This window comes from Oncorhynchus tshawytscha, unplaced genomic scaffold, assembly GCF_018296145.1.
Source record: "Oncorhynchus tshawytscha isolate Ot180627B unplaced genomic scaffold, Otsh_v2.0 Un_contig_7123_pilon_pilon, whole genome shotgun sequence".
NCBI lineage: Eukaryota > Metazoa > Chordata > Actinopteri > Salmoniformes > Salmonidae > Oncorhynchus > Oncorhynchus tshawytscha.
Window position 1 is genome coordinate 37,512 of NW_024609705.1, and position 17,041 is coordinate 54,552.

Consider the following 17,041-nt stretch of genomic DNA (forward strand, 5'->3'; position numbering starts at 1 on the left):
AACTCAGTGCCTCTTTGCTTGACTCCATGGGAAAACCAAAGGAAATTAGCCAAGACCTCAGAAAAAAATGTAGACCTCCACAAGTCTGGTTCATCCTTGGGAGCAATTTCCAAACGCCTGAAGGTACCTCGCTCATCTGTAGAAACAATAGTACGCAAGTATAAACACCATGGGACCACGCAGGCGTCATACTGCTCAGGAAGGAGACGCGTTCTGTCTCCTAGAGATGAACGTACTTTGGGTCGAAAAGTGCAATTCCATCCCAGAACAACAGCAAAGGACCTTGTGAAGATGCTGGAGGAAACAGGTACAAAATGGTCTATATCCACAGGCAAACGAGTCCTATATCGAAAAGTGGGATGCTCGCAAGCCGAAGAAAACCATCCCAACCGTGAAGCACAGCATCATGTTGTGGGGTTTTTTTGCTGCAGGAGGGTCTGGTGCACCACTAGAACACCTGGGAAGGACACTGCAGGGCAAATCGGTTTGCAATTTGAAGTGGTACATATGTGCGACAACCTACTAAATTCATAGTGACAGGTTGCACAAGTAAAGAAGGAGCATAGACTATTTCCCTGACCGGGAATCGAACCCGGGCCGCGGCGGTGAGAGCACCGAATCCTAACCACTAGACCACCAGGGAAGGGTACTACAGTGCAAATCGGTTCCCAGTGTGAGCTGGTACATATGTGCGATAACCTTCCATATTCATAGTGACAGGTTGCACAAGTAAACATGTAGCAAAAGAGTAGTTCCCTGACCGGGAATCGAACCCGGGCCGCGGCGGTGAGAGCGCCGAATCCTAACCACTAGACCACCAGGGAAGGGTACTAGAGTGAAAATCGTTTCCCAGTGTGAGCTGGTACATACAGTTGAAGTCGTAAGTTTCCATCCTCTTAGGCTGGAGTCATTAAAACCTGTTTGTCAACCCTCCACACATTTCTTGTTAACAAACTATAGTTTTGGCAGTCGGTTAGGACATCTACTTTGTGCATGACACAAGTCATTTTTCCAACAATTGTTTTCAGACGGATTATTTCACTTATATTTCAGTGTATCACAAATCCAGTGGGTCAGAAGTTTACATACACTAAGTTGTCTGTGCCTTTAAACAGTTTGGAAAATTCCCGAAAATGATGTCATGGCTTTAGAAGCTTCTGATAGGCTAATTGACATCCTTTGAGTCAATTGGAGGTGTACCTGTAGATGTATTTCAAGGCCTACCTTCAAACTCAGTGCCTCTTTGCTTGACTCCATGGGAAAACCAAAGGAAATTAGCCAAGACCTCAGAAAAAAAATGTAGACCTCCACAAGTCTGGTTCATCCTTGGGAGCAATTTCCAAACGCCTGAAGGTACCTCGCTCATCTGTAGAAACAATAGTACGCAAGTATAAACACCATGGGACCACGCAGGCGTCATACTGCTCAGGAAGGAGACGCGTTCTGTCTCCTAGAGATGAACGTACTTTGGGTCGAAAAGTGCAATTCCATCCCAGAACAACAGCAAAGGACCTTGTGAAGATGCTGGAGGAAACAGGTACAAAATGGTCTATATCCACAGGCAAACGAGTCCTATATCGAAAAGTGGGATGCTCGCAAGCCGAAGAAAACCATCCCAACCGTGAAGCACAGCATCATGTTGTGGGGTTTTTTTGCTGCAGGAGGGTCTGGTGCACCACTAGAACACCTGGGAAGGACACTGCAGGGCAAATCGGTTTGCAATTTGAAGTGGTACATATGTGCGACAACCTACTAAATTCATAGTGACAGGTTGCACAAGTAAAGAAGGAGCATAGACTATTTCCCTGACCGGGAATCGAACCCGGGCCGCGGCGGTGAGAGCGCCGAATCCTAACCACTAGACCACCAGGGAAGGGTACTACAGTGCAAATCGGTTCCCAGTGTGAGCTGGTACATATGTGCGATAACCTTCCATATTCATAGTGACAGGTTGCACAAGTAAACATGTAGCAAAAGAGTAGTTCCCTGACCGGGAATCGAACCCGGGCCGCGGCGGTGAGAGCGCCGAATCCTAACCACTAGACCACCAGGGAAGGGTACTAGAGTGAAAATCGTTTCCCAGTGTGAGCTGGTACATACAGTTGAAGTCGTAAGTTTCCATCCTCTTAGGCTGGAGTCATTAAAACCTGTTTGTCAACCCTCCACACATTTCTTGTTAACAAACTATAGTTTTGGCAGTCGGTTAGGACATCTATTTTGTGCATGACACAAGTCATTTTTCCAACAATTGTTTTCAGACTGATTATTTCACTTATATTTCAGTGTATCACAAATCCAGTGGGTCAGAAGTTTACATACACTAAGTTGTCTGTGCCTTTAAACAGTTTGGAAAATTCCCGAAAATGATGTCATGGCTTTAGAAGCTTCTGATAGGCTAATTGACATCCTTTGAGTCAATTGGAGGTGTACCTGTAGATGTATTTCAAGGCCTACCTTCAAACTCAGTGCCTCTTTGCTTGACTCCATGGGAAAACCAAAGGAAATTAGCCAAGACCTCAGAAAAAAAAATGTAGACCTCCACAAGTCTGGTTCATCCTTGGGAGCAATTTCCAAACGCCTGAAGGTACCTCGCTCATCTGTAGAAACAATAGTACGCAAGTATAAACACCATGGGACCACGCAGGCGTCATACTGCTCAGGAAGGAGACGCGTTCTGTCTCCTAGAGATGAACGTACTTTGGGTCGAAAAGTGCAATTCCATCCCAGAACAACAGCAAAGGACCTTGTGAAGATGCTGGAGGAAACAGGTACAAAATGGTCTATATCCACAGGCAAACGAGTCCTATATCGAAAAGTGGGATGCTCGCAAGCCGAAGAAAACCATCCCAACCGTGAAGCACAGCATCATGTTGTGGGGTTTTTTGCTGCAGGAGGGTCTGGTGCACCACTAGAACACCTGGGAAGGACACTGCAGGGCAAATCGGTTTGCAATTTGAAGTGGTACATATGTGCGACAACCTACTAAATTCATAGTGACAGGTTGCACAAGTAAAGAAGGAGCATAGACTATTTCCCTGACCGGGAATCGAACCCGGGCCGCGGCGGTGAGAGCGCCGAATCCTAACCACTAGACCACCAGGGAAGGGTACTACAGTGCAAATCGGTTCCCAGTGTGAGCTGGTACATATGTGCGATAACCTTCCATATTCATAGTGACAGGTTGCACAAGTAAACATGTAGCAAAAGAGTAGTTCCCTGACCGGGAATCGAACCCGGGCCGCGGCGGTGAGAGCGCCGAATCCTAACCACTAGACCACCAGGGAAGGGTACTAGAGTGAAAATCGTTTCCCAGTGTGAGCTGGTACATACAGTTGAATTCGTAAGTTTCCATCCTCTTAGGCTGGAGTCATTAAAACCTGTTTGTCAACCCTCCACACATTTCTTGTTAACAAACTATAGTTTTGGCAGTCGGTTAGGACATCTATTTTGTGCATGACACAAGTCATTTTTCCAACAATTGTTTTCAGACGGATTATTTCACTTATATTTCAGTGTATCACAAATCCAGTGGGTCAGAAGTTTACATACACTAAGTTGTCTGTGCCTTTAAACAGTTTGGAAAATTCCCGAAAATGATGTCATGGCTTTAGAAGCTTCTGATAGGCTAATTGACATCCTTTGAGTCAATTGGAGGTGTACCTGTAGATGTATTTCAAGGCCTACCTTCAAACTCAGTGCCTCTTTGCTTGACTCCATGGGAAAACCAAAGGAAATTAGCCAAGACCTCAGAAAAAAATGTAGACCTCCACAAGTCTGGTTCATCCTTGGGAGCAATTTCCAAACGCCTGAAGGTACCTCGCTCATCTGTAGAAACAATAGTACGCAAGTATAAACACCATGGGACCACGCAGGCGTCATACTGCTCAGGAAGGAGACGCGTTCTGTCTCCTAGAGATGAACGTACTTTGGGTCGAAAAGTGCAATTCCATCCCAGAACAACAGCAAAGGACCTTGTGAAGATGCTGGAGGAAACAGGTACAAAATGGTCTATATCCACAGGCAAACGAGTCCTATATCGAAAAGTGGGATGCTCGCAAGCCGAAGAAAACCATCCCAACCGTGAAGCACAGCATCATGTTGTGGGGTTTTTTTTTTGCTGCAGGAGGGTCTGGTGCACCACTAGAACACCTGGGAAGGACACTGCAGGGCAAATCGGTTTGCAATTTGAAGTGGTACATATGTGCGACAACCTACTAAATTCATAGTGACAGGTTGCACAAGTAAAGAAGGAGCATAGACTATTTCCCTGACCGGGAATCGAACCCGGGCCGCGGCGGTGAGAGCGCCGAATCCTAACCACTAGACCACCAGGGAAGGGTACTAGAGTGAAAATCGTTTCCCAGTGTGAGCTGGTACATACAGTTGAATTCGTAAGTTTCCATCCTCTTAGGCTGGAGTCATTAAAACCTGTTTGTCAACCCTCCACACATTTCTTGTTAACAAACTATAGTTTTGGCAGTCGGTTAGGACATCTATTTTGTGCATGACACAAGTCATTTTTCCAACAATTGTTTTCAGACGGATTATTTCACTTATATTTCAGTGTATCACAAATCCAGTGGGTCAGAAGTTTACATACACTAAGTTGTCTGTGCCTTTAAACAGTTTGGAAAATTCCCGAAAATGATGTCATGGCTTTAGAAGCTTCTGATAGGCTAATTGACATCCTTTGAGTCAATTGGAGGTGTACCTGTAGATGTATTTCAAGGCCTACCTTCAAACTCAGTGCCTCTTTGCTTGACTCCATGGGAAAACCAAAGGAAATTAGCCAAGACCTCAGAAAAATGTAGACCTCCACAAGTCTGGTTCATCCTTGGGAGCAATTTCCAAACGCCTGAAGGTACCTCGCTCATCTGTAGAAACAATAGTACGCAAGTATAAACACCATGGGACCACGCAGGCGTCATACCGCTCAGGAAGGAGACGCGTTCTGTCTCCTAGAGATGAACGTACTTTGGGTCGAAAAGTGCAATTCCATCCCAGAACAACAGCAAAGGACCTTGTGAAGATGCTGGAGGAAACAGGTACAAAATGGTCTATATCCACAGGCAAACGAGTCCTATATCGAAAAGTGGGATGCTCGCAAGCCGAAGAAAACCATCCCAACCGTGAAGCACAGCATCATGTTGTGGGGGTTTTTTGCTGCAGGAGGGTCTGGTGCACCACTAGAACACCTGGGAAGGACACTGCAGGGCAAATCGGTTTGCAATTTGAAGTGGTACATATGTGCGACAACCTACTAAATTCATAGTGACAGGTTGCACAAGTAAAGAAGGAGCATAGACTATTTCCCTGACCGGGAATAGAACCCGGGCCGCGGCGGTGAGAGCGCTGAATCCTAACCACTAGACCACCAGGGAAGGGTACTAGAGTGAAAATCGTTTCCCAGTGTGAGCTGGTACATACAGTTGAATTTGTAAGTTTCCATCCTCTTAGGCTGGAGTCATTAAAACCTGTTTGTCAACCCTCCACACATTTCTTGTTAACAAACTATAGTTTTGGCAGTCGGTTAGGACATCTACTTTGTGCATGACACAAGTCATTTTTCCAACAATTGTTTACAGACCGATTATTTCACTTATATTTCAGTGTATCACAAATCCAGTGGGTCAGAAGTTTACATACACTAAGTTGTCTGTGCCTTTAAACAGTTTGGAAAATTCCCGAAAATGATGTCATGGCTTTAGAAGCTTCTGATAGGCTAATTGACATCCTTTGAGTCAATTGGAGGTGTACCTGTAGATGTATTTCAAGGCCTACCTTCAAACTCAGTGCCTCTTTGCTTGACTCCATGGGAAAACCAAAGGAAATTAGCCAAGACCTCAGAAAAAAATGTAGACCTCCACAAGTCTGGTTCATCCTTGGGAGCAATTTCCAAACGCCTGAAGGTACCTCGCTCATCTGTAGAAACAATAGTACGCAAGTATAAACACCATGGGACCACGCAGGCGTCATACCGCTCAGGAAGGAGACGCGTTCTGTCTCCTAGAGATGAACGTACTTTGGGTCGAAAAGTGCAATTCCATCCCAGAACAACAGCAAAGGACCTTGTGAAGATGCTGGAGGAAACAGGTACAAAATGGTCTATATCCACAGGCAAACGAGTCCTATATCGAAAAGTGGGATGCTCGCAAGCCGAAGAAAACCATCCCAACCGTGAAGCACAGCATCATGTTGTGGGGTTTTTTTGCTGCAGGAGGGTCTGGTGCACCACTAGAACACCTGGGAAGGACACTGCAGGGCAAATCGGTTTGCAATTTGAAGTGGTACATATGTGCGACAACCTACTAAATTCATAGTGACAGGTTGCACAAGTAAAGAAGGAGCATAGACTATTTCCCTGACCGGGAATCGAACCCGGGCCGCGGCGGTGAGAGCGCCGAATCCTAACCACTAGACCACCAGGGAAGGGTACTACAGTGCAAATCGGTTCCCAGTGTGAGCTGGTACATATGTGCGATAACCTTCCATATTCATAGTGACAGGTTGCACAAGTAAACATGTAGCAAAAGAGTAGTTCCCTGACCGGGAATCGAACCCGGGCCGCGGCGGTGAGAGCGCCGAATCCTAACCACTAGACCACCAGGGAAGGGTACTAGAGTGAAAATCGTTTCCCAGTGTGAGCTGGTACATACAGTTGAAGTCGTAAGTTTCCATCCTCTTAGGCTGGAGTCATTAAAACCTGTTTGTCAACCCTCCACACATTTCTTGTTAACAAACTATAGTTTTGGCAGTCGGTTAGGACATCTACTTTGTGCATGACACAAGTCATTTTTCCAACAATTGTTTACAGACCGATTATTTCACTTATATTTCAGTGTATCACAAATCCAGTGGGTCAGAAGTTTACATACACTAAGTTGTCTGTGCCTTTAAACAGTTTGGAAAATTCCCGAAAATGATGTCATGGCTTTAGAAGCTTCTGATAGGCTAATTGACATCCTTTGAGTCAATTGGAGGTGTACCTGTAGATGTATTTCAAGGCCTACCTTCAAACTCAGTGCCTCTTTGCTTGACTCCATGGGAAAACCAAAGGAAATTAGCCAAGACCTCAGAAAAAAATGTAGACCTCCACAAGTCTGGTTCATCCTTGGGAGCAATTTCCAAACGCCTGAAGGTACCTCGCTCATCTGTAGAAACAATAGTACGCAAGTATAAACACCATGGGACCACGCAGGCGTCATACCGCTCAGGAAGGAGACGCGTTCTGTCTCCTAGAGATGAACGTACTTTGGGTCGAAAAGTGCAATTCCATCCCAGAACAACAGCAAAGGACCTTGTGAAGATGCTGGAGGAAACAGGTACAAAATGGTCTATATCCACAGGCAAACGAGTCCTATATCGAAAAGTGGGATGCTCGCAAGCCGAAGAAAACCATCCCAACCGTGAAGCACAGCATCATGTTGTGGGGTTTTTTTGCTGCAGGAGGGTCTGGTGCACCACTAGAACACCTGGGAAGGACACTGCAGGGCAAATCGGTTTGCAATTTGAAGTGGTACATATGTGCGACAACCTACTAAATTCATAGTGACAGGTTGCACAAGTAAAGAAGGAGCATAGACTATTTCCCTGACCAGGAATCGAACCCGGGCTGCGGCGGTGAGAGCGCCGAATCCTAACCACTAGACCACCAGGGAAGGGTACTACAGTGCAAATCGGTTCCCAGTGTGAGCTGGTACATATGTGCGATAACCTTCCATATTCATAGTGACAGGTTGCACAAGTAAACATGTAGCAAAAGAGTAGTTCCCTGACCGGGAATCGAACCCGGGCCGCGGCGGTGAGAGCGCCGAATCCTAACCACTAGACCACCAGGGAAGGGTACTAGAGTGAAAATCGTTTCCCAGTGTGAGCTGGTACATACAGTTGAAGTCGTAAGTTTCCATCCTCTTAGGCTGGAGTCATTAAAACCTGTTTGTCAACCCTCCACACATTTCTTGTTAACAAACTATAGTTTTGGCAGTCGGTTAGGACATCTACTTTGTGCATGACACAAGTCATTTTTCCAACAATTGTTTTCAGACCGATTATTTCACTTATAATTCAGTGTATCACAAATCCAGTGGGTCAGAAGTTTACATACACTAAGTTGTCTGTGCCTTTAAACAGTTTGGAAAATTCCCGAAAATGATGTCATGGCTTTAGAAGCTTCTGATAGGCTAATTGACATCCTTTGAGTCAATTGGAGGTGTACCTGTAGATGTATTTCAAGGCCTACCTTCAAACTCAGTGCCTCTTTGCTTGACTCCATGGGAAAACCAAAGGAAATTAGCCAAGACCTCAGAAAAAAATGTAGACCTCCACAAGTCTGGTTCATCCTTGGGAGCAATTTCCAAACGCCTGAAGGTACCTCGCTCATCTGTAGAAACAATAGTACGCAAGTATAAACACCATGGGACCACGCAGGCGTCATACCGCTCAGGAAGGAGACGCGTTCTGTCTCCTAGAGATGAACGTACTTTGGGTCGAAAAGTGCAATTCCATCCCAGAACAACAGCAAAGGACCTTGTGAAGATGCTGGAGGAAACAGGTACAAAATGGTCTATATCCACAGGCAAACGAGTCCTATATCGAAAAGTGGGATGCTCGCAAGCCGAAGAAAACCATCCCAAACGTGAAGCACAGCATCATGTTGTGGGTTTTTTTTGCTGCAGGAGGGTCTGGTGCACCACTAGAACACCTGGGAAGGACACTGCAGGGCAAATTGGTTTGCAATTTGAAGTGGTACATATGTGCGACAACCTACTAAATTCATAGTGACAGGTTGCACAAGTAAAGAAGGAGCATAGACTATTTCCCTGACCGGGAATCGAACCCGGGCCGCGGCGGTGAGAGCGCCGAATCCTAACCACTAGACCACCAGGGAAGGGTACTACAGTGCAAATCGGTTCCCAGTGTGAGCTGGTACATATGTGCGATAACCTTCCATATTCATAGTGACAGGTTGCACAAGTAAACATGTAGCAAAAGAGTAGTTCCCTGACCGGGAATCGAACCCGGGCCGCGGCGGTGAGAGCGCCGAATCCTAACCACTAGACCACCAGGGAAGGGTACTAGAGTGAAAATCGTTTCCCAGTGTGAGCTGGTACATACAGTTGAAGTCGTAAGTTTCCATCCTCTTAGGCTGGAGTCATTAAAACCTGTTTGTCAACCCTCCACACATTTCTTGTTAACAAACTATAGTTTTGGCAGTCGGTTAGGACATCTACTTTGTGCATGACACAAGTCATTTTTCCAACAATTGTTTTCAGACCGATTATTTCACTTATATTTCAGTGTATCACAAATCCAGTGGGTCAGAAGTTTACATACACTAAGTTGTCTGTGCCTTTAAACAGTTTGGAAAATTCCCGAAAATGATGTCATGGCTTTAGAAGCTTCTGATAGGCTAATTGACATCCTTTGAGTCAATTGGAGGTGTACCTGTAGATGTATTTCAAGGCCTACCTTCAAACTCAGTGCCTCTTTGCTTGACTCCATGGGAAAACCAAAGGAAATTAGCCAAGACCTCAGAAAAAAAATGTAGACCTCCACAAGTCTGGTTCATCCTTGGGAGCAATTTCCAAACGCCTGAAGGTACCTCGCTCATCTGTAGAAACAATAGTACGCAAGTATAAACACCATGGGACCACGCAGGCGTCATACCGCTCAGGAAGGAGACGCGTTCTGTCTCCTAGAGATGAACGTACTTTGGGTCGAAAAGTGCAATTCCATCCCAGAACAACAGCAAAGGACCTTGTGAAGATGCTGGAGGAAACAGGTACAAAATGGTCTATATCCACAGGCAAACGAGTCCTATATCGAAAAGTGGGATGCTCGCAAGCCGAAGAAAACCATCCCAAACGTGAAGCACAGCATCATGTTGTGTTTTTTTTTGCTGCAGGAGGGTCTGGTGCACCACTAGAACACCTGGGAAGGACACTGCAGGGCAAATTGGTTTGCAATTTGAAGTGGTACATATGTGCCACAACCTACTAAATTCATAGTGACAGGTTGCACAAGTAAAGAAGGAGCATAGACTATTTCCCTGACCGGGAATCGAACCCGGGCCGCGGCGGTGAGAGCGCCGAATCCTAACCACTAGACCACCAGGGAAGGGTACTACAGTGCAAATCGGTTCCCAGTGTGAGCTGGTACATATGTGCGATAACCTTCCATATTCATAGTGACAGGTTGCACAAGTAAACATGTAGCAAAAGAGTAGTTCCCTGACCGGGAATCGAACCCGGGCCGCGGCGGTGAGAGCGCCGAATCCTAACCACTAGACCACCAGGGAAGGGTACTAGAGTGAAAATCGTTTCCCAGTGTGAGCTGGTACATACAGTTGAAGTCGTAAGTTTCCATCCTCTTAGGCTGGAGTCATTAAAACCTGTTTGTCAACCCTCCACACATTTCTTGTTAACAAACTATAGTTTTGGCAGTCGGTTAGGACATCTACTTTGTGCATGACACAAGTCATTTTTCCAACAATTGTTTACAGACCGATTATTTCACTTATATTTCAGTGTATCACAAATCCAGTGGGTCAGAAGTTTACATACACTAAGTTGTCTGTGCCTTTAAACAGTTTGGAAAATTCCCGAAAATGATGTCATGGCTTTAGAAGCTTCTGATAGGCTAATTGACATCCTTTGAGTCAATTGGAGGTGTACCTGTAGATGTATTTCAAGGCCTACCTTCAAACTCAGTGCCTCTTTGCTTGACTCCATGGGAAAACCAAAGGAAATTAGCCAAGACCTCAGAAAAAAATGTAGACCTCCACAAGTCTGGTTCATCCTTGGGAGCAATTTCCAAACGCCTGAAGGTACCTCGCTCATCTGTAGAAACAATAGTACGCAAGTATAAACACCATGGGACCACGCAGGCGTCATACCGCTCAGGAAGGAGACGCGTTCTGTCTCCTAGAGATGAACGTACTTTGGGTCGAAAAGTGCAATTCCATCCCAGAACAACAGCAAAGGACCTTGTGAAGATGCTGGAGGAAACAGGTACAAAATGGTCTATATCCACAGGCAAACGAGTCCTATATCGAAAAGTGGGATGCTCGCAAGCGAAGAAAACCATCCCAACCGAAAAGCACAGCATCATGTTGTGGGTTTTTTTTGCTGCAGGAGGGTCTGGTGCACCACTAGAACACCTGGGAAGGACACTGCAGGGCAAATTGGTTTGCAATTTGAAGTGGTACATATGTGCGACAACCTACTAAATTCATAGTGACAGGTTGCACAAGTAAAGAAGGAGCATAGACTATTTCCCTGACCAGGAATCGAACCCGGGCCGCGGCGGTGAGAGCGCCGAATCCTAACCACTAGACCACCAGGGAAGGGTACTACAGTGCAAATCGGTTCCCAGTGTGAGCTGGTACATATGTGCGATAACCTTCCATATTCATAGTGACAGGTTGCACAAGTAAACATGTAGCAAAAGAGTAGTTCCCTGACCGGGAATCGAACCCGGGCCGCGGCGGTGAGAGCGCCGAATCCTAACCACTAGACCACCAGGGAAGGGTACTAGAGTGAAAATCGTTTCCCAGTGTGAGCTGGTACATACAGTTGAAGTCGTAAGTTTCCATCCTCTTAGGCTGGAGTCATTAAAACCTGTTTGTCAACCCTCCACACATTTCTTGTTAACAAACTATAGTTTTGGCAGTCGGTTAGGACATCTACTTTGTGCACGACACAAGTCATTTTTCCAACAATTGTTTTCAGACTGATTATTTCACTTATATTTCAGTGTATCACAAATCCAGTGGGTCAGAAGTTTACATACACTAAGTTGTCTGTGCCTTTAAACAGTTTGGAAAATTCCCGAAAATGATGTCATGGCTTTAGAAGCTTCTGATAGGCTAATTGACATCCTTTGAGTCAATTGGAGGTGTACCTGTAGATGTATTTCAAGGCCTACCTTCAAACTCAGTGCCTCTTTGCTTGACTCCATGGGAAAACCAAAGGAAATTAGCCAAGACCTCAGAAAAAAATGTAGACCTCCACAAGTCTGGTTCATCCTTGGGAGCAATTTCCAAACGCCTGAAGGTACCTCGCTCATCTGTAGAAACAATAGTACGCAAGTATAAACACCATGGGACCACGCAGGCGTCATACCGCTCAGGAAGGAGACGCGTTCTGTCTCCTAGAGATGAACGTACTTTGGGTCGAAAAGTGCAATTCCATCCCAGAACAACAGCAAAGGACCTTGTGAAGATGCTGGAGGAAACAGGTACAAAATGGTCTATATCCACAGGCAAACGAGTCCTATATCGAAAAGTGGGATGCTCGCAAGCCGAAGAAAACCATCCCAAACGTGAAGCACAGCATCATGTTGTGTTTTTTTTTGCTGCAGGAGGGTCTGGTGCACCACTAGAACACCTGGGAAGGACACTGCAGGGCAAATTGGTTTGCAATTTGAAGTGGTACATATGTGCGACAACCTACTAAATTCATAGTGACAGGTTGCACAAGTAAAGAAGGAGCATAGACTATTTCCCTGACCAGGAATCGAACCCGGGCTGCGGCGGTGAGAGCGCCGAATCCTAACCACTAGACCACCAGGGAAGGGTACTACAGTGCAAATCGGTTCCCAGTGTGAGCTGGTACATATGTGCGATAACCTTCCATATTCATAGTGACAGGTTGCACAAGTAAACATGTAGCAAAAGAGTAGTTCCCTGACCGGGAATCGAACCCGGGCCGCGGCGGTGAGAGCGCCGAATCCTAACCACTAGACCACCAGGGAAGGGTACTAGAGTGAAAATCGTTTCCCAGTGTGAGCTGGTACATACAGTTGAAGTCGTAAGTTTCCATCCTCTTAGGCTGGAGTCATTAAAACCTGTTTGTCAACCCTCCACACATTTCTTGTTAACAAACTATAGTTTTGGCAGTCGGTTAGGACATCTACTTTGTGCATGACACAAGTCATTTTTCCAACAATTGTTTTCAGACCGATTATTTCACTTATAATTCAGTGTATCACAAATCCAGTGGGTCAGAAGTTTACATACACTAAGTTGTCTGTGCCTTTAAACAGTTTGGAAAATTCCCGAAAATGATGTCATGGCTTTAGAAGCTTCTGATAGGCTAATTGACATCCTTTGAGTCAATTGGAGGTGTACCTGTAGATGTATTTCAAGGCCTACCTTCAAACTCAGTGCCTCTTTGCTTGACTCCATGGGAAAACCAAAGGAAATTAGCCAAGACCTCAGAAAAAAATGTAGACCTCCACAAGTCTGGTTCATCCTTGGGAGCAATTTCCAAACGCCTGAAGGTACCTCGCTCATCTGTAGAAACAATAGTACGCAAGTATAAACACCATGGGACCACGCAGGCGTCATACCGCTCAGGAAGGAGACGCGTTCTGTCTCCTAGAGATGAACGTACTTTGGGTCGAAAAGTGCAATTCCATCCCAGAACAACAGCAAAGGACCTTGTGAAGATGCTGGAGGAAACAGGTACAAAATGGTCTATATCCACAGGCAAACGAGTCCTATATCGAAAAGTGGGATGCTCGCAAGCCGAAGAAAAGCACAGCATCATGTTGTGGGTTTTTTTTGCTGCAGGAGGGTCTGGTGCACCACTAGAACACCTGGGAAGGACACTGCAGGGCAAATTGGTTTGCAATTTGAAGTGGTACATATGTGCGACAACCTACTAAATTCATAGTGACAGGTTGCACAAGTAAAGAAGGAGCATAGACTATTTCCCTGACCAGGAATCGAACCCGGGCCGCGGCGGTGAGAGCGCCGAATCCTAACCACTAGACCACCAGGGAAGGGTACTACAGTGCAAATCGGTTCCCAGTGTGAGCTGGTACATATGTGCGATAACCTTCCATATTCATAGTGACAGGTTGCACAAGTAAACATGTAGCAAAAGAGTAGTTCCCTGACCGGGAATCGAACCCGGGCCGCGGCGGTGAGAGCGCCGAATCCTAACCACTAGACCACCAGGGAAGGGTACTAGAGTGAAAATCGTTTCCCAGTGTGAGCTGGTACATACAGTTGAAGTCGTAAGTTTCCATCCTCTTAGGCTGGAGTCATTAAAACCTGTTTGTCAACCCTCCACACATTTCTTGTTAACAAACTATAGTTTTGGCAGTCGGTTAGGACATCTACTTTGTGCATGACACAAGTCATTTTTCCAACAATTGTTTTCAGACCGATTATTTCACTTATAATTCAGTGTATCACAAATCCAGTGGGTCAGAAGTTTACATACACTAAGTTGTCTGTGCCTTTAAACAGTTTGGAAAATTCCCGAAAATGATGTCATGGCTTTAGAAGCTTCTGATAGGCTAATTGACATCCTTTGAGTCAATTGGAGGTGTACCTGTAGATGTATTTCAAGGCCTACCTTCAAACTCAGTGCCTCTTTGCTTGACTCCATGGGAAAACCAAAGGAAATTAGCCAAGACCTCAGAAAAAAATGTAGACCTCCACAAGTCTGGTTCATCCTTGGGAGCAATTTCCAAACGCCTGAAGGTACCTCGCTCATCTGTAGAAACAATAGTACGCAAGTATAAACACCATGGGACCACGCAGGCGTCATACCGCTCAGGAAGGAGACGCGTTCTGTCTCCTAGAGATGAACGTACTTTGGGTCGAAAAGTGCAATTCCATCCCAGAACAACAGCAAAGGACCTTGTGAAGATGCTGGAGGAAACAGGTACAAAATGGTCTATATCCACAGGCAAACGAGTCCTATATCGAAAAGTGGGATGCTCGCAAGCCGAAGAAAACCATCCCAAACGTGAAGCACAGCATCATGTTGTGTTTTTTTTTTGCTGCAGGAGGGTCTGGTGCACCACTAGAACACCTGGGAAGGACACTGCAGGGCAAATTGGTTTGCAATTTGAAGTGGTACATATGTGCGACAACCTACTAAATTCATAGTGACAGGTTGCACAAGTAAAGAAGGAGCATAGACTATTTCCCTGACCGGGAATCGAACCCGGGCGCGGCGGTGAGAGCGCCGAATCCTAACCACTAGACCACCAGGGAAGGGTACTACAGTGCAAATCGGTTCCCAGTGTGAGCTGGTACATATGTGCGATAACCTTCCATATTCATAGTGACAGGTTGCACAAGTAAACATGTAGCAAAAGAGTAGTTCCCTGACCGGGAATCGAACCCGGGCCGCGGCGGTGAGAGCGCCGAATCCTAACCACTAGACCACCAGGGAAGGGTACTAGAGTGAAAATCGTTTCCCAGTGTGAGCTGGTACATACAGTTGAAGTCGTAAGTTTCCATCCTCTTAGGCTGGAGTCATTAAAACCTGTTTGTCAACCCTCCACACATTTCTTGTTAACAAACTATAGTTTTGGCAGTCGGTTAGGACATCTACTTTGTGCATGACACAAGTCATTTTTCCAACAATTGTTTTCAGACCGATTATTTCACTTATAATTCAGTGTATCACAAATCCAGTGGGTCAGAAGTTTACATACACTAAGTTGTCTGTGCCTTTAAACAGTTTGGAAAATTCCCGAAAATGATGTCATGGCTTTAGAAGCTTCTGATAGGCTAATTGACATCCTTTGAGTCAATTGGAGGTGTACCTGTAGATGTATTTCAAGGCCTACCTTCAAACTCAGTGCCTCTTTGCTTGACTCCATGGGAAAACCAAAGGAAATTAGCCAAGACCTCAGAAAAAAATGTAGACCTCCACAAGTCTGGTTCATCCTTGGGAGCAATTTCCAAACGCCTGAAGGTACCTCGCTCATCTGTAGAAACAATAGTACGCAAGTATAAACACCATGGGACCACGCAGGCGTCATACCGCTCAGGAAGGAGACGCGTTCTGTCTCCTAGAGATGAACGTACTTTGGGTCGAAAAGTGCAATTCCATCCCAGAACAACAGCAAAGGACCTTGTGAAGATGCTGGAGGAAACAGGTACAAAATGGTCTATATCCACAGGCAAACGAGTCCTATATCGAAAAGTGGGATGCTCGCAAGCCGAAGAAAACCATCCCAACCGTGAAGCACAGCATCATGTTGTGGGGTTTTTTTGCTGCAGGAGGGTCTGGTGCACCACTAGAACACCTGGGAAGGACACTGCAGGGCAAATCGGTTTGCAATTTGAAGTGGTACATATGTGCGACAACCTACTAAATTCATAGTGACAGGTTGCACAAGTAAAGAAGGAGCATAGACTATTTCCCTGACCGGGAATCGAACCCGGCCGCGGCGGTGAGAGCGCCGAATCCTAACCACTAGACCACCAGGGAAGGGTACTACAGTGCAAATCGGTTCCCAGTGTGAGCTGGTACATATGTGCGATAACCTTCCATATTCATAGTGACAGGTTGCACAAGTAAACATGTAGCAAAAGACTAGTTCCCTGACCGGGAATCGAACCCGGGCCGCGGCGGTGAGAGCGCCGAATCCTAACCACTAGACCACCAGGGAAGGGTACTACAGTGCAAATCGGTTCCCAGTGTGAGCTGGTACATATGTGCGATAACCTTCCATATTCATAGTGACAGGTTGCACAAGTAAACATGTAGCAAAAGAGTAGTTCCCTGACCGGGAATCGAACCCGGGCCGCGGCGGTGAGAGCGCCGAATCCTAACCACTAGACCACCAGGGAAGGGTACTAGAGTGAAAATCGTTTCCCAGTGTGAGCTGGTACATACAGTTGAAGTCGTAAGTTTCCATCCTCTTAGGCTGGAGTCATTAAAACCTGTTTGTCAACCCTCCACACATTTCTTGTTAACAAACTATAGTTTTGGCAGTCGGTTAGGACATCTACTTTGTGCATGACACAAGTCATTTTTCCAACAATTGTTTTCAGACCGATTATTTCACTTATAATTCAGTGTATCACAAATCCAGTGGGTCAGAAGTTTACATACACTAAGTTGTCTGTGCCTTTAAACAGTTTGGAAAATTCCCGAAAATGATGTCATGGCTTTAGAAGCTTCTGATAGGCTAATTGACATCCTTTGAGTCAATTGGAGGTGTACCTGTAGATGTATTTCAAGGCCTACCTTCAAACTCAGTGCCTCTTTGCTTGACTCCATGGGAA

The 17,041-nt window shown here is 45.7% G+C and overlaps 24 non-coding genes across 24 annotated transcripts; all 24 read right to left on the bottom strand.

The window, feature by feature from the left end:
* Positions 1–571: 571 nt before the first annotated feature.
* Positions 572–643, bottom strand: trnae-cuc. The gene has a single exon. It is a non-coding gene; the product is annotated as a tRNA-Glu (tRNA).
* Positions 644–752: 109 nt separating this feature from the next.
* Positions 753–824, bottom strand: trnae-cuc. The gene has a single exon. It is a non-coding gene; the product is annotated as a tRNA-Glu (tRNA).
* Positions 825–1,801: 977 nt separating this feature from the next.
* On the bottom strand, positions 1,802–1,873 carry trnae-cuc. Its single transcript has one exon. It is a non-coding gene; the product is annotated as a tRNA-Glu (tRNA).
* A 109-nt stretch (positions 1,874–1,982) lies between these two features.
* trnae-cuc lies at positions 1,983–2,054 on the bottom strand. The gene has a single exon. It is a non-coding gene; the product is annotated as a tRNA-Glu (tRNA).
* Positions 2,055–3,031: 977 nt separating this feature from the next.
* Positions 3,032–3,103, bottom strand: trnae-cuc. The gene has a single exon. It is a non-coding gene; the product is annotated as a tRNA-Glu (tRNA).
* A 109-nt stretch (positions 3,104–3,212) lies between these two features.
* Positions 3,213–3,284, bottom strand: trnae-cuc. Its single transcript has one exon. It is a non-coding gene; the product is annotated as a tRNA-Glu (tRNA).
* Positions 3,285–4,263: 979 nt separating this feature from the next.
* On the bottom strand, positions 4,264–4,335 carry trnae-cuc. Its single transcript has one exon. It is a non-coding gene; the product is annotated as a tRNA-Glu (tRNA).
* Positions 4,336–6,357: 2,022 nt separating this feature from the next.
* On the bottom strand, positions 6,358–6,429 carry trnae-cuc. Its single transcript has one exon. It is a non-coding gene; the product is annotated as a tRNA-Glu (tRNA).
* A 109-nt stretch (positions 6,430–6,538) lies between these two features.
* trnae-cuc lies at positions 6,539–6,610 on the bottom strand. The gene has a single exon. It is a non-coding gene; the product is annotated as a tRNA-Glu (tRNA).
* Positions 6,611–7,767: 1,157 nt separating this feature from the next.
* Positions 7,768–7,839, bottom strand: trnae-cuc. Its single transcript has one exon. It is a non-coding gene; the product is annotated as a tRNA-Glu (tRNA).
* A 976-nt stretch (positions 7,840–8,815) lies between these two features.
* On the bottom strand, positions 8,816–8,887 carry trnae-cuc. Its single transcript has one exon. It is a non-coding gene; the product is annotated as a tRNA-Glu (tRNA).
* A 109-nt stretch (positions 8,888–8,996) lies between these two features.
* On the bottom strand, positions 8,997–9,068 carry trnae-cuc. Its single transcript has one exon. It is a non-coding gene; the product is annotated as a tRNA-Glu (tRNA).
* Positions 9,069–10,044: 976 nt separating this feature from the next.
* Positions 10,045–10,116, bottom strand: trnae-cuc. The gene has a single exon. It is a non-coding gene; the product is annotated as a tRNA-Glu (tRNA).
* A 109-nt stretch (positions 10,117–10,225) lies between these two features.
* trnae-cuc lies at positions 10,226–10,297 on the bottom strand. Its single transcript has one exon. It is a non-coding gene; the product is annotated as a tRNA-Glu (tRNA).
* Positions 10,298–11,272: 975 nt separating this feature from the next.
* On the bottom strand, positions 11,273–11,344 carry trnae-cuc. The gene has a single exon. It is a non-coding gene; the product is annotated as a tRNA-Glu (tRNA).
* A 109-nt stretch (positions 11,345–11,453) lies between these two features.
* trnae-cuc lies at positions 11,454–11,525 on the bottom strand. Its single transcript has one exon. It is a non-coding gene; the product is annotated as a tRNA-Glu (tRNA).
* A 1,156-nt stretch (positions 11,526–12,681) lies between these two features.
* trnae-cuc lies at positions 12,682–12,753 on the bottom strand. The gene has a single exon. It is a non-coding gene; the product is annotated as a tRNA-Glu (tRNA).
* A 960-nt stretch (positions 12,754–13,713) lies between these two features.
* On the bottom strand, positions 13,714–13,785 carry trnae-cuc. Its single transcript has one exon. It is a non-coding gene; the product is annotated as a tRNA-Glu (tRNA).
* A 109-nt stretch (positions 13,786–13,894) lies between these two features.
* Positions 13,895–13,966, bottom strand: trnae-cuc. The gene has a single exon. It is a non-coding gene; the product is annotated as a tRNA-Glu (tRNA).
* A 976-nt stretch (positions 13,967–14,942) lies between these two features.
* Positions 14,943–15,013, bottom strand: trnae-cuc. The gene has a single exon. It is a non-coding gene; the product is annotated as a tRNA-Glu (tRNA).
* Positions 15,014–15,122: 109 nt separating this feature from the next.
* On the bottom strand, positions 15,123–15,194 carry trnae-cuc. Its single transcript has one exon. It is a non-coding gene; the product is annotated as a tRNA-Glu (tRNA).
* A 976-nt stretch (positions 15,195–16,170) lies between these two features.
* Positions 16,171–16,241, bottom strand: trnae-cuc. The gene has a single exon. It is a non-coding gene; the product is annotated as a tRNA-Glu (tRNA).
* A 109-nt stretch (positions 16,242–16,350) lies between these two features.
* trnae-cuc lies at positions 16,351–16,422 on the bottom strand. The gene has a single exon. It is a non-coding gene; the product is annotated as a tRNA-Glu (tRNA).
* A 109-nt stretch (positions 16,423–16,531) lies between these two features.
* trnae-cuc lies at positions 16,532–16,603 on the bottom strand. The gene has a single exon. It is a non-coding gene; the product is annotated as a tRNA-Glu (tRNA).
* Positions 16,604–17,041: the final 438 nt, after the last annotated feature.